Consider the following 15,305-nt stretch of genomic DNA (forward strand, 5'->3'; position numbering starts at 1 on the left):
GTATCTTGTTTATTACAAGGGGGGACATTTTGGTTCCTGGGCGCCCACAATGCCATGCATTGCTAGGGGTGGCAGCTATTTAGGGGGAATGCGCTTTGGGTTTTAATGGTTCCTTTACAGTAAGGGCATAGGGAAGGGCCTTTTTCAAAAGGAAATGTTATGGTTGTAGCCATTAAGCCAACACACCTGGGGCCCCGTGTGTGTTTTTCTAAGGACAAGATCCATGACGGATTTATTTTATGAGGGAAATAGCCCTGTAGAGGCATTTCTCCTTTTGTGATTGTTTCTTTAAAAATCACTCAGAATTCTCCCTGGGAGATGACAGTCCACGTCACATCGGATCTGGTGATTGATCACTTTGTGAAACAGTTCAGAAACTACAATGAATTGCCCCTATGTTAAAGGACTGAGTGGTACAAAAACCCAGGTGAGGTGCCCCAGGGAGAGAGCCCTTGCTTGTTTTAGAGGGCTCTGGCTGTTGTTTTTTCCTTCTGAGCCCACATGAAAGGAGGGGTACAAGATCATGTCCCTCGAAATTCCCCTCCTAAAGCATTAATTACGGGATCCAAAGGATGAATAGCCCTTAGAGGAAAGTTCAAAATTGAAAAAAATTGAAAAAAAAAAACTTTTCCAAAGGTAATTAAATTTATACGCATAATCCCCGATGACAAAGAAAAAGAAAGCAAAAGTTTCCCCTTGATAGTGAGGAGGCATTGTGTTGAAGTGGAGTGCTGGGTGCAGAGTCAGTATGACCAGGCCTGGTGCTTTTCCCTGGACTGATGCTGGAGTTAGGTCAGGTGCGTGTTCTAAGATGCTGGGAATCCAAATAAATTCATTAAAGCATTGGTGGGCTTTATTATTATTACTATTATTATTACATCTATAAAGACATGAAAATAAGTGAATGATAGGAAAAGGTAAAATAACCATTGAGTTGATTTTATGTATATTTAAGAATTTCAATGTATTAGCCATGTGGTACCTTACTCAATTCAAGAAAATACAAAGGAGGGACTTCCCAGGTGGTCCAGTGGGTAAGACTCTGTGCTCCCAATGCAAGGGGCCGGGGTTCGATCCCTGGTGGGGGAACTAGATCCCGCATGCATGCTGCAACTAAGAAGTCTGCATGCCGCCACAACTAAGACCCAGCGCAACCTAAATAAATATTAAAAAAAAGGAAAAAGAAAATACAAAGGACAGTGCTGCTTCTACTGGGGGCGGCTAGTTTTCTGCATCAACACCTTCTGGCAAGTGACTGAGCATGAAGCCAAATAAGCAGGATGGTCGGGGCAGGACTCTCCAGCACCAATCGTGAGTCTTTCTTCTAGACTCATCAGATCACCTGAGGGCAAAGCATTTAACTTTCCTGTGCTGCAGTTTTCCCATCCTAGAGGAGGCAAGGCCACATGAATTGCCATGTACCTCCTCAGAGGTGATATTATATTTCAGAGTCATCTAAAGATAGGTACCATTTTGCAACAATACAAACACACATATCAATATAACTAAATCTTAGCCAGCATTTTGGTACTTACAGAATCAAGCTACCCTAGATATTTAAGCTCCTTGTCATGGCATTCCCTAATAAATGGATAAGAAAATAAGTAATACATTTGAGGGGGAATGTTGGTACCTACAATTTTGCTGTCTATACATAAATATGAAATTTTGAGCATTTTTCTACTTGTAGTACGTAATAATTTTTTTGAGCATCTGAAAAATGAAGCTGAACCTTTTCACTTATCAGCTTCATGATGCTTCTACTCAAAATGCGTCTGATTACTTCTCCCAAATTGAGTCTTTTCTCCTTTGGTTAATGTCAATCTTCCAAAAATTCCTTCAGGGGCTTTTTAACAAAATATAAAGAACAATTAGCAACATCACAATCATCATCAAACTATTTCAGAGTCCCATAGGGTACTGTTTACAAAGAGCTTTTTGTAATAGAATTATATCCCATGAGGGCAGGACAGGGCCTTGAAGGTGATCTGGATCAAATCCCTCATTTTCAGGATGAAGAAATGGGCTCTGGAGAACTTGAATGATCACTCCAAGTGAACACAACTATATTGAGCAGAATCAAAGTCAGATGACTTGATTACTTTTAAAAGTTCTTTCATCTATGCTGTAATTTATTTGATTCCCACAAAGCTCTGTAAGGTGGGCAAGTGTAGATGTGCCATTAAAGACATGTATAGGGAAAGTATACACATAGGAATCCTGCTTTCTCCTTTTCTCTTTCCATCAGGGCTCTCCCTCATCCAGCTCTGTAGAATTGTTATGATGTTGGTAAATGAATTCCAAGGACAGAAAGGGATCTAGAAGGGAATTTTCTAGACACCTAGCAGAGACCCAAAAGTTGACTGAAATCAATTCTGTGGGTTCTGATAAACATTTATGGCAATGAACTATCAGAATGCAGTCAATGAAAGTAAATATTGGAAATGCACCTATCTCAATAAGTGTTACTTCTTGGAAAATTAGTGTCAGTCATACAGCTGCACATATATACGTGCAACACGTAAGTACATACATACACACATACACATATAAATGCAAATACTGGATTGCGTTGTAAAAAATTGTTTCTTACTATGTGGCAGGATTACAAGTTTAAAAGCCACTAGTCTAGAAGCTGCAGGGTGTTGCCTGCAGTCTACTTAGGACATCATTTTGACATAAGAAAAGTAAAAAAATCTATTGCCTGGCAGTAAAGGTAGAGTTTGGCAGTAACACAAATATAATAGGTTCAGGACAGAGCCCAGTTTGAATTTTCACTCAGGTTTCTATAAGACATTGGGCAAGTTATTTATCTCATCTGTAAAGTGGGATAGTTCATCTCCTTAATACAGTTGCTATGAGGTTGTGTGTGAAAATGCAGGCAGCAATTCTCTATGAATTAGAACTTTTTCCCCCCTTTCCCTCCCCCTATTCACTCATACCACGAGGTGATATCTATAAAATTTCCCTGTTCATACCTGTCTCCTGGGTCACATAAAGGAGTTAATTCCTAGCCCTGGAACGTGGCTGCTGAGTGGAAGGGCTGGGAGGTTACCTCTGGCAAGGCGGAGTCATAAGGGCTATTCAGTTTGAAAGGAAAGGTATTAATAACAGTAATATCGATGTTATTTATTGAAAATCAACTCTATCTCAGGCACTGTGTTTGATGTATAAAAATATTTTATTTAAACTTTAAATAGAATTTATGACTTCTCACTACGATCCAACCCTCCCACCCCGGCTCACTTCCCATTTCAGTACTCTGTTACATCCATCCATTGGTTCAAGCTACCAACCTCAGAGACATGCTTGAATCCTTCCCACACCTCACCATCACTCCCATCTAACCATGGACAAGCCCCGTGGATCCTACTTCCTAAATATGTGTCAAGTTCATCCACTTCTCTCCGTCTCCACTACCACGCACCACCTTAGTCCATACTAGCTCCATCTTTTACAATATTTTATCTAGATCAGTGCTTCTCAAAGTGTGGACTCAAGAACAGAAGCATTAGCATTACCTAATTTGTTGGAATTTGTTGGAAATGCAAATTTCCGGCCCCAGCCTCCAAGCCTGCAGAGTCAGACACTCTGAGGATGGGACCAGTGACCTGTATTTTAACAAGCTCCCCAGGCAATTGTGAAATCTGCTCAAATTTGAGAGCCGCTTGAAACTATGGGAATGTCAGAATAAGGAAAAGGAACACATTGCCAAGGGAAGGTGAAGTTGTAAAATATAATATGTTGAAAAACTAAACCAGCGGATTGCTTTTTAAAATTAACTGGTAAAAGAAACCATCATGAGATATGTGAATGGAAATCCCCAAATCAGATGTTCAGAGACATTTGGCTTCTAAGGGCAGACAATAAAATATTAAATGTATTTATTGCAATAAAGTGTATTATCCATAAGAATAGTACATATTTTAGGAACACAGCTTCATTCAAACACTTGTTATTTTTTAAAGACAACACATTTTCTACAGAAAAAAATGTGAGATTAAGCAGAGATTAATAGAGAACAGACTTGAGGACACAGTGGGGGAAGGGTAAGCTGGAACGAAGTGAGAGAGTAGCATGGACATATATACACTACCAAATGTAAAATAGATAGCATAGCACAGGGAGATCAGCTCGGTGCTTTGTGACCACCTAGAAGGGTGGGATAGGGAGGGTGGGAGGGAGAAGCAAGAGGGAGGAGATATGGGGATATATGCATACGTATAGCTGATTCACTTTGTTGTACAGCAGAAACTAACACAACATTGTAAAGCAATTATACTCCAAAAAAGATGTGAAAAAAAGCAGAGATTAAATCCAAAAGATTATAAATAGTCCAATTTTTTTTTTTTACCATACTGCATTCTGAAATTGAGCAATGAAAACAGATAAACTCATTTAATTTTTGCCTACGGTCAGCAGTCCTCTCTGGCACTCTAACGTGGGGCATTCCATAATGCCTCGGGGGGAGGGGGGTGGGGACTAACTTCAAGGAAAGACTGAAATGCCAAAACATTTTCCCCCTTGACAATCCCAAACACATTTTTTCCACAACTGCCTTAAAAGTGAGCCAAACCCATGCTAAAGCATTACCTGTTTAAAAGCCTCTTCATCATGGAGGATTTAGTAAGAGAGACTGAGAAAAGAGCTAAGAGCAAACTAAAGAAAAATTAAAACCAAGTGAAGACAGACCAAACAGGCTAGGGAGAGAAGGTAAATAAACAAAATGATGATTCAGGGCTATAAATACTTTTCTCTGAAATCTCTTCTTCCACTCTGATAAGCAAGGTTACTAGCCTAGCCAGTTAGGTTTTCCTCTGCGCTGATGCTATGTAAACACCAAGGTTCTGCCTGGGAATTATTCCATCAGGCATAAAACGACATGACCGATATTTCATTTTGCATAGTTGGGTCAGACTAGGTAATTTCTAAAGCCATTTGTAATTCTGAAATACAAAGATTCTGAACTATTCAGTAATACACATTATAGACAAGAAGCAAAACACTCTGAGTGGGGTACCAACATTGGATTCACAATGTTTAAGGCAAAGGACCCAAAGACTTCAACTCACCATGAAATAACTTCTGAATTAACATAGGAGCAGTGTCTCCTGTGGAGAGCTGTGAGATTCTCTGAGAGCTACCTGACACTGAAAAGGAGAAAAAAAGGAAGCATGGAGAGGGAATGGTCTTAAGAATCATACTGCCTGCTATTTATCTTTTTAGCTTAGGAGAGTGTAAGAAAAAAAAAAAAAAGGAATGTGTTAATAAGAGACGAAAGATCATGTTAAATATTTCCAAATTATGTAAGGACAGTCTAAAAAGCACAGCTGGGAAGTATCATCCACCAACCAAACTGCTTCATCAATCTTGTCTGTTTTATAAACTTTACCCAATGAGAATGCCTACTTGGCTGTCTCTATTGCTTAAACATACTTGTGAAAAATATTTTTTTTCCTATTAAATGTAAAAGCTCCAGTTAACACTATTGCTCTGCTTCTTTGAAGTGCAATGTTATATACATAGAACAAAAGATTCTCACTCACAAAATGAATCCCAGAAACCATAGAAAACTATTACAAATCTTACCCAGAATTGAAGTATTATCCAGAATACTTTGGTTGAACAACGAGAAAAAATAATTTATAATTAATGACATTTGCATATGACTATTGAAAAAGGAGGGAGGCATTGAGCTGAGTATAACATTCTGGAAAAAATATGCGTTGACTCATTAAAGCAAAGGAAAGTGTGATATCCTTTTCACTACTCATTTGTTTAAAGAGTCACATATTTACTACATCAATTACTTGAGGAAGAACCACGAGTCTTAGATGCACTGCCCAGCCTGATGGTAACTCTGTATACAGCCTTGCTTTACTCTCTTCTGTGTCTTTCATGGGGGAGCCAATATTCTGGGTCACAAGGAGCAAGGTTTTTATACTCCTAAAATGTACCTGTTGGCTATTGAAAAGAGACACTCCCATTCTTGTTTCTAAAGGAATAAAGAAAGGAAGGAAGGAAGGGAGGGAGAAAGGCAGGGAAAGAGAGAGAAAGAGAAAAGAAATCTCCTAACTTTCCCTTCAGCTATAAAGTTCTATCCTTTTAGAATCTCAGAAACATATCTTCCTTCTTACGCAATCTAACTCCCTTCCTTTCCATGTATAGTAAGTTTTTCAGTCTCCCCTTAGTCATTCAAGGCCATTTTCCTCTTCTGGGTACTTTCTTTCAAATTGCATTTCCTGTGACACACAGAGGCACACGCGCATGTGCGCGCACACACACAAAGGCTCAGTTATCTCAGTTTTTCTGAGCCGCCTTATACAATTGAAGATATAAATAAATGAACTTGGTGAAGAACTCATCAAAAGAGGTGGCACCATGAGAATGTCTCAATGAGCTTCTCACATATAGAGAGAGAAGTTTGAGTGACAGGACATTGGGGTCATGGCTACTTCTTTAAATAGTGCCTTGGTCAAGCTTAGTGAAACAATTCCCTGTTTTAGGAAGCACGTAACATGCTCTGCTCCTATGGTGAGTGCTGGCTGGAATGGGGATTGAAATTTAAGAGAAATATTAATATGGATAAGCAGGCCCCAGATTTTCTGCACCATTTCCCTCTCAAGGAACACAAATGTTTTTAAAGGAGCAAAAAAGTAGGTTGTCTAGGCATAAATTTTTCCTATGCCTTATAAATGAAACAACTAGGTGCTAGCTCCTCTTTATCTAATGAATGTTCTCAAAAATCAGATGATGTTGATTCCAATTGCAAAGAGACACAACAAAGGCCCCTTGTTCTAGAAATGAGGTCATTTGGACAGTCTATCCATTAAGAAAAAGCCTATTTTGCTTTAAGAGGTCACCTATTGGGGCAGGAAATCCATCTTTCAACCAGTGCACTAACATCTGGCCTAAGTCTTCTGGGCTGAAATGTCAATTTCCTGGTCTAAATGGAACACACATGAAAGGAAAAAAGATAAAAAATACAATTTTTTTTTTTTTTTTTTTGGCCACGCTTCATGGCTTGCGGGATCTTAGTTTCCTGACCAGGGATTGAACCTGGGGCCATGGCAGTGAAAGCGCCGAGTCCTAACCACTGGGCCACCAGGGAACTCCCAAAATTCTCCAAAAAAAGAATTACTCTTTAGTGATCAAAACAAATAAACAAAAACAGTAAAATAACTGTATGAAAATTTTATTTCTTTCTGTAATAACTCCTGAAAGGTAAAATTAAGAGGCTAGAGATTAACGATAGCAAAGGGACAAATCAATCATTCACTGGTACATTCATAAATAAATATACTTTAATTTAGAATGACTAATCATGATTCATGATGATTCATCCCAAGCTGGGCCAGATTTGCTTTTGTATTCTACTATGAGGAGGGGGAGGGGAGGAAGTATACTAACTAAATTAACAGGATAAAACTTAAAAAAGAGAAGTAAAGGGAGGATATTTAACCAACACAAGAAAAAAATCTTCTCAGGCTGGTTAAGAGTGCCATAAAATATTTCATGTGTAATTCTTCTAAATAAGCCACTCAATTTATACTACTTTTTGTACCCTTTCAGAATATTCCATAGTTTTGACTAGTCTTCTCCTACTGGTTCAAATTAGAGAGATCTGGTCCATCATTCATTCATTAATTCATCAGGCAACAAACATTAATTGAGCTCCAGTTATGTCTGACATCACATTAGGTACTCACAAAAGACAACCCTGGTTCTCAGGAGCATTTAATCAGGAGTGTAAAATCCTTATTTTTTTGAAATTAAGTTGTTAAATTGTCCAATTTAGGTTCATTTTATAATTAGTGGTGATGTGGAGTCTAGAAGAGGGTGAAAATTGAGGAAAGGCAACTTTTCAGTCATACTACTAATCTAGGCAAGAGCTACAAGGATTAACAATGGGGGCACTTAGCACACGTACATCGGTTCCTGCCTGATCCCACACTGCTTTTTCAGCTTGATTTTCTGTTATGATCAAACATACAGTTATTTTGGAAGGCTCTTATCTACTTTTCCCCACATTCTCTGTATTTCCTATTTTCTGCTTCTCTGTTTTGTTCAGTCTGTTCATTTTCCCTGAAATACTCCTGCTTTCTCCCTCCAGCTTTGTTGAGATGTAATTGACCTATAACATTGTGTAAGTTTAAGGTGAACAACTTGTTCACTTGTTACACTTATATATTGAACAATGGTTACCACCATACTGTTAGCTAACACCTTCATCACCATCGTATCACGTAATTACCATTTCTTTTTTGTGGTGAGAACATTTAAGATCTACTCTCTTAGCAGCTTTCAAGTATATAATACAGTAGTGTTAACTATAATCACTATGCTATATATTAGATCCCCAGAACTTATTTGTCTTATAACTGGAAGTTTGTACCCTTTGGTCAATACCTCCCCAGTTCCTCCACCCCCAGCCCCTGGAAACCACCGTTCTAACCTCTATTTCTATGAGTTCGGCTCTTTTAGATTCCACATATAAGTGATATCATACAGTATTTGTCTTTCTCTGTCTGACTTCTTTCACTTAGCGTAATGCTTTCAGGTTCTTCCATGTTGTCACAAAGGGCGGGATTTCCTTCCTTCTCATGGCTGAATAATATTCTGTGAATCTATCTATCTATCATCTATCTATATCAATATATCTATATCGATATATCGATAGATATAGATATCTATCTATATCGACATTGATATCGATATAGCTATCTCACATCTTCTTTATCCATTCATCTATTGACAAACACTTAGGTTGTTTCCATAGCTTGCCTATTGTGAATAATGCTTCAATGATCATGGGAGTTCAGATATTTCTTTGAGAAGATTTTTCATTCCCTTTGAATATATACCCAGAAGTAGAAATGCTGGATCATATGGCAGTCCTGTTTTTAATTTTTTGAGGAACCTCCATACCGTTTTCCATAGTGGCTATACCAATTTACATTCCCACCTACAGTTCACAAATATTCCTTTTTCTCAGGTATTCTTATTTTTCTGAAAGAGCCACAGGTGATTATGATGGGTAGTAAGGGATGAAATCCATTGGTGTAAGTGAGAATGTAAAACTGAGAAAGACAGAACTTGGGGAACACCAGCATTCAAGAGAACAACATGGGGTAATGACACAGTGTCTGAGTGAGAGTAGTCCCAGGGGTAGAGAATCATGATGGCATGATGTCAAGGAATCTGAGGGTAACAGGAAGATGGGAAGGATCAGCAATGTCCAACATTATGGAAAAGCCGATAGGAAGAGTATCAACTGAACGTTCATTTTAGCGGTCACTAGTAACTCTACTTAGCCAGTGCAATTTCATTGTAGAGGAAGGAGTAGAAACAAGATTGCAGGAGACTGAGGAAATGATGGGAGAAAAGTAGGTGAAGAAAGATAACACAAGGGATCACAAGGTTTGAAGAAGTATTTTTAAGCATGTGAAAGATTTGAGCGAATTCATAAGGCAAGCAGAAAAGGAATAGTAGAGGAGGAGAGATTGGAAATTTAAGAGAGGGTGGTACTAGAATAAGATTCCAGAGGAGATGATGGTGATGATAATAATAATTTACATTTTTGAGAAATTATTGTTGGTGGGATTCTCTTGTACAGAGTCCAAACAGACTACCCCTTTCCTGTTAACACGTTTCCTACTCAATAACACAACAAAATTGATCAGATTTAAGCATTCTAAGAAAGAATTACATTCTAGTCACATTTTGCTGATGCTAGACCCAGACCATCTTCACTGGATTTTAAGATTTTTACAAATCCTCATTCATACATTTCAGATATTTCAGTTCAATAAGCATTTACTGAATGTCTATTCTGTACTTAGTGGAAGGTATTTAAGCATTGGGGAGTATGAAAAGTCACAGACTCTGATCTTGATGAGCTTAGTCTTGTGAGGGAGACACATAAATACTCTCAACCCAGTGTGATAAAAGAATCCATAGGCCCTTTATGAACTGAGAGACTGGATGGTCATGGCGGCCTAGAGGCATCATGGCGGCCTTCCTGTAAGAGGCTTCGTCTGAGTTAAAACAGTCGCAAAGGAAAGGTTGAAATTAGCCAGTCACATGGGGGCTAAGCTGGTTTCAGACTATGAGAACAACAGGAACAAAGGCACAAAGACATAAAACAATATTATGTGTTGGAGGAACTTGAAGTTCTCTGTTTTAAAAAATGCTAGTGAGGGAATGAATAGCTAGTCCAAAGCTCAGAGAATGAGACGGTCAGTCACACTGCACCTAGTCTGCTGTCAACTAAAGAGGTTAGTCTTAAGGCTCTGGGAGAGCGCATCCTTTGTATTTTAATGCTTCCTGATTTCCTTTCTGAAATGGTAACCTTCATTTTACTTCCCAAGTGCACCATGTACTGCTGAGGGTCCCTGGGCTGAACAGGCAATGCCAACGCCTGCAATAACAGAGTACACATGAAAAGCCACGGGCACATTAGGGAGGGTGTTAAATTTGGAACACTTCACTAATGTGCAGGTCATACCTGCCCAAAGGCCATGCTGATTCTTCTTCTTTCCAATATTAGTAAATGGGCCACCTCCCTTGACATTTCCTAGCAGCAGTACCAAACAGCTTCACGCAGAGAATCTCGTCCTAGATCTCCCCACCAACACTGTGATGTGAAGTAATTTGCAATCTTCCTGGTTCTCGGGGTCCTTAACTCTAAAATGAGGAGGGGGGAGATATTTGAGGTCTTTTCCATTTCTAATGTTCTGTAATACTGTGAGTGAGTATTTTGGTATAGGAATTGTCTTAGGGAATAAGGAAGTAAGGAGATACCAAAAGTCTGGAGAGGAGGAAAATAGCTTTCCTGGTTAGTGGAAGGTATTTATATAACAGATGGGTTAAGCCATCTGGAAGATACCCCGTATAAGAAATGGCTTATGGGGCTTCCCTGGTGGCGCAGTGGTTGAGAGTCTGCCTGCCAATGCAGGGGACACGGGTTCGAGCCCTGGTCTGGGAAGATCCCACATGCCGCAGAGCAACAAAGCCCATGAGCCACAACTACTGAGCCTGCACTCTAGAGCCCGCGAGCCACAACTACTGAGCCTGCGCATCTGGAGCCTGTGCTCCGCAGCAAGAGAGGCCGCGACAGTGAGAGGCCTGCGCACCGCGATGAAGAGTGGCCCCTACTTGCCGCAACTAGAGAAAGCCCTCGCACAGAAACGAAGACCCAACACAGCCAAAAATAAATAAATAAATTAAAAAAAAAAAATTAAAAAAAAAAAAAAAGAAAAAAAAAAGAAATGGCTTATGCATGCATTCTTGAGGAGGCCAAGTGTTCCTCAATTCTCCATCTAGAAATCAAGCAGTATCTTCAGGAAGGTGGCAATGGAACGTGACTGACATAAACAAAATTACAAATGTAAATTGGTACAAGATTCAGAAATTTGGCAGGATGCATCAAAATCCATAAAAATGTTCATATCCTCTGATCCAGTATTTAGACTCCTGGGAATTTATCCTGGTAAATTATTGGAAAGGAATCAGAAGCTCTGTGCTCAGAGGCTTATTACTGCACTTTTTATAACGTTTAAAATTTAGAAAGGAGCTTCATATTCCACAAGAGAACAATGGTCAAATAAATGATGATACTGAAGGAATAATACCTATTGATTAAAATGTCAATATAAAGAACATGTAACAGCACGAAAAAATATCCTCTGTATGAAACACTTAACTCTGAGAAATCAGGAGTGCACGTGTGCAAAGGTGAATCGAGAATCTACAAATACTATATGCCAGTGTTTGTAATTGAGTAGGAGCTCAATAAATATTTTTTGAACAAGTAAGTAAGTAAATGAAGTAAAATGAAAACTGGTGATGCACTAGGATGGTGGGATCTTGAATTAAATTATCTTTGAAAATTTTTCTATTTTTGTTACTATGTTGTTTAATGATAAGCACAAAGTTAATGAAGGTTAAACATTTATTAAATGTTTATTGTGTACAGATCTGGTCCTATAGATAATATATTTTGTAATGCTACTTATTCATCACCTTCCGAAACATGCCTGCTACTTTTCCACCTCCAGATTCAAGCCTTCATGGAGCCAAATTCAATGCCGGCCAGACATTTGAATGAATGAATGAATACCTCAACAAATGAGTGGCAGAGATTGAGGCACAAGATACTAGTACCTTAAACCACACGGTCTCTGGTGTGCTGTATGGTCAGGAATTCTCAGTACTCACTCAAAGTCCTAGACTTCGAGATTCTCTATGTAAATAACTGCAAGAATTGGAAGGATTGAGTTCCTGAAGCTGAGAGACAAAGAAAGAGTTCTCAAAACCCTGTCTCAGAAAGCATAACCTAGGGCTTCCCTGGTGGCGCAGTGGTTAAGAATCCGCCTGCCAATGCAGGAGACACAGGTAGTGGTTAAGAATCCGCCTGCCAATGCAGGAGAAACGGGTTCGAGCCCTGGTCTGGGAAGATCCCACATGCCGCAGAGCAACGAAGCCCGTGCACCATGGCTGCTGAGCCTGCACTCTGGAGCCTGCGAGCCACAACTACTGAGACTGCATGCCTGGAGCCTGTGCTCCGCAACAAGAGAGGCCACCGCAATGAGAAGCCCATGCACTGCAATGAAGAGTGGCCCCCGCCCGCTGCAACTAAAGAAAGCCTGAGCGCAGCAACGAAGACCAAACGCAGCCAAAAAGAGAAAAACAAATACCGTATGCAGCCAAAAATAAAATTAAAAAAAAAAAGAAAGCATAACCTTTTCAATTGCTTCTGATCATTCTTTTTTTTTTTAATTAATTAATTTATTTGTGGCTGCATTGGGTCTTCATTGCTGCACGTGGGCTTTCTCTAGTTGTGGTGAGCAGGGGCTACTCTTTGTTAAGGTGCGTGAGTTTCTCATCGCGGTGGCTCCTCTTGTTGCGGAGCACAGGCTCTAGGCATGCGGGTTTCAGTAGTTGTGGCACGTGGGCTCAGTAGTTGTGGCTCGCGGGCTCTAGAGCACAGGCTCAGTAGTTCTGGCGCACAGGCTTAGTTGCTCTGCAGCATGTGGATCTTCCCAGACCAGGGATCGAACCCGTGTCCCCTGCATTGGCAGGCAGATTCTTAACCACTGCGCCACCAGGGAAGCCCCTTCTGATCATTCTTGAATGCCTCACTGTTCTTTTGTTTTTTGTTTTTTTAATTGGGGTATAGTTGCTTTACAATGCTGTGTCAGTTTCTGCTGTACAATGAAGCGAATCATCTATATGTACACATGTATCCCCTCCCTCTTGGATCCCCCTCCCACCCCCATCCCACCCATCTAGGTCACCACATAGCACTGAGTTGAGCTCCGTGTGCTGTACAGCAGGTTCCCACTAGCTATCTATTTTACACACAGTAGAGTATATGTGTCAAACCTAATCTCCCAATTCATCCCACCCCCCCTTCCCCCCCTGTGTCCACACGTCCATTTCCTATGTCTGTGTCTCTTTTCCTGCACTGCTGATTGGTTCAGCTGTACCATTTTTCTAGATTCCACATATATGCGTTAATATACAATACTTGTTTTTCTCTTTCTGACCTTCTTCATTCTGTATGACAGACTCTAGGTCCATCCACATCTTTGCAAATGACCCAATTTCATTCTTTTTTATGGCTGAGTAATATTCCATTGTATATATGTACCACAACTTCTTTATCGATTCATCTGTCGATGGACATTTAGGTTGCTTCTATGTCCTGGCTATTGTAAACAGTACTGTAATGAACATTGGGGTACATGCGTCTTTTTGAATTATGGTTTTCTCAGGGTATATGCCCAGTAGTGGGACCGCTGGGTCATATAGTAGTTCTATTTTTAGTTTTTTAAGGAACCTCCATACTATTCTCCACAGTGGCTGTATCAATTTACATTCCCACCAGCAGTGAAAGAGGGTTCCCTTTTCTCCACACCCACTCCAGCATTTATTGTTTGTACATTTTTTGATGATGGCCATTCTGACCAGTGTGAGGTGATACCTCACTGTAGTTTTTTTTAAAATTAATTAATTAATTAATTAATTTATTTATTTATGGCTGTGTTGGGTCTTCGTTTCTGCCTGAGGGCTTTCTCTAGTTGCGGCAAGTGGGGGCTACTCTTCACCGCGGTGCGCGGGCCTCTCATTATCGTGGCCTCTCTTGCTGCGGAGCACAGGCTCCAGACGCGCAGGCTCAGTAATTGTGGCTCACGGGCTCAGTTGCTCCGTGGCATGTGGGATCTTCCCAGACCAGGGCTCGAACACGTGTCCCCTGCATTGGCAGGCAGATTCCCAACCACTGCGCCGCCAGGGAAGCCCCTCACTGTAGTTTTGATTTTCATTTCGCTAATAATTAGTGAAGTTGAGCATCTTTTCATGTGCCTCTTGGCCATCTGTATGTCTTTTTTGGAGAAATGTCTATTTAGGTCATCTGCACATTTTTTGATTGGGTTCTTTGTTTTTTTGATATTTAGCTGCATGAGCTGTTTGTATATTTTGGACATTAATCCCTTGTCCATTGCTTTGTTTGCAAATATTTTCTCCCATTCTGAGGGTTGTCTTTTCATCTCGTTTATGGTTTTCTTTGCTGTGCAAAAGCTTTTAAGTTTAATTAGGTCCAATTTGTTTACTTTTGTTTTTAGTTTCATCACTCTAGGAGGTGGGTCAAAAAAGATCTTGCTGCGATTTATGTCAAAGAATGTTTTTCCTATGTTTTCCTCTAAGAGTTTTATAGTGTCCTGTCTTTTACATTTAGGTCTTTAATCCATTTTGAGTTTATTTTTGTGTGTGGTGTTAGGGAGCATTCTAGTTTCATTCTTTTACATGTAGCTGTCCAGTTTTCCCAGCACCACTTATTGAAGAGACTGCCTCTTCTCCATTGTATATTCTTGCCTCCTTTGTCATAGATTAGGTGTCCATAGGTGCATGGATTTATCCCTGGGCTTTCCATCCTGTACCATTGATCTATATTTCTGGTTTTGTGCCAGTACCATATTATTTTGATTACTGTAGCTTTGTAGTATAGTCTGAAGTCAAGGAGCCTGATTTCTTCAGCTCCATTTTTCTTTCTCAAGACTGCTTTGGCTATTCGGGGTCTCTTGTGTTTCCATACAAACTGTACACTTTTTTGTTCTAATTCTATGAAAAATGCCATTGGTAATCTGATAGGGATTTCATTGAATCTGTAGATTGCTTTGGGTAGTATAGTAATTTTCACAATATTGATTCTTCCAATCCAAGAACATGGTATATCTCTCCACTTGTTTCTGTCACCTTTGATTTCTTTCACCAGTGTCTTATAGCTTTCTGAGTACAGGTCT

General features: G+C 39.8%; 1 protein-coding gene across 1 annotated transcript in view; it reads right to left on the minus strand.

The window, feature by feature from the left end:
* Nucleotides 1–15,305, minus strand: part of SASH1 (SAM and SH3 domain containing 1) — a 251,479-nt gene that overhangs the window by 189,301 nt on the left and 46,873 nt on the right. The gene's annotated exons all lie outside the window — the stretch shown is intronic.

Source organism: Balaenoptera musculus, chromosome 12 (genome assembly GCF_009873245.2).
Source record: "Balaenoptera musculus isolate JJ_BM4_2016_0621 chromosome 12, mBalMus1.pri.v3, whole genome shotgun sequence".
NCBI lineage: Eukaryota > Metazoa > Chordata > Mammalia > Artiodactyla > Balaenopteridae > Balaenoptera > Balaenoptera musculus.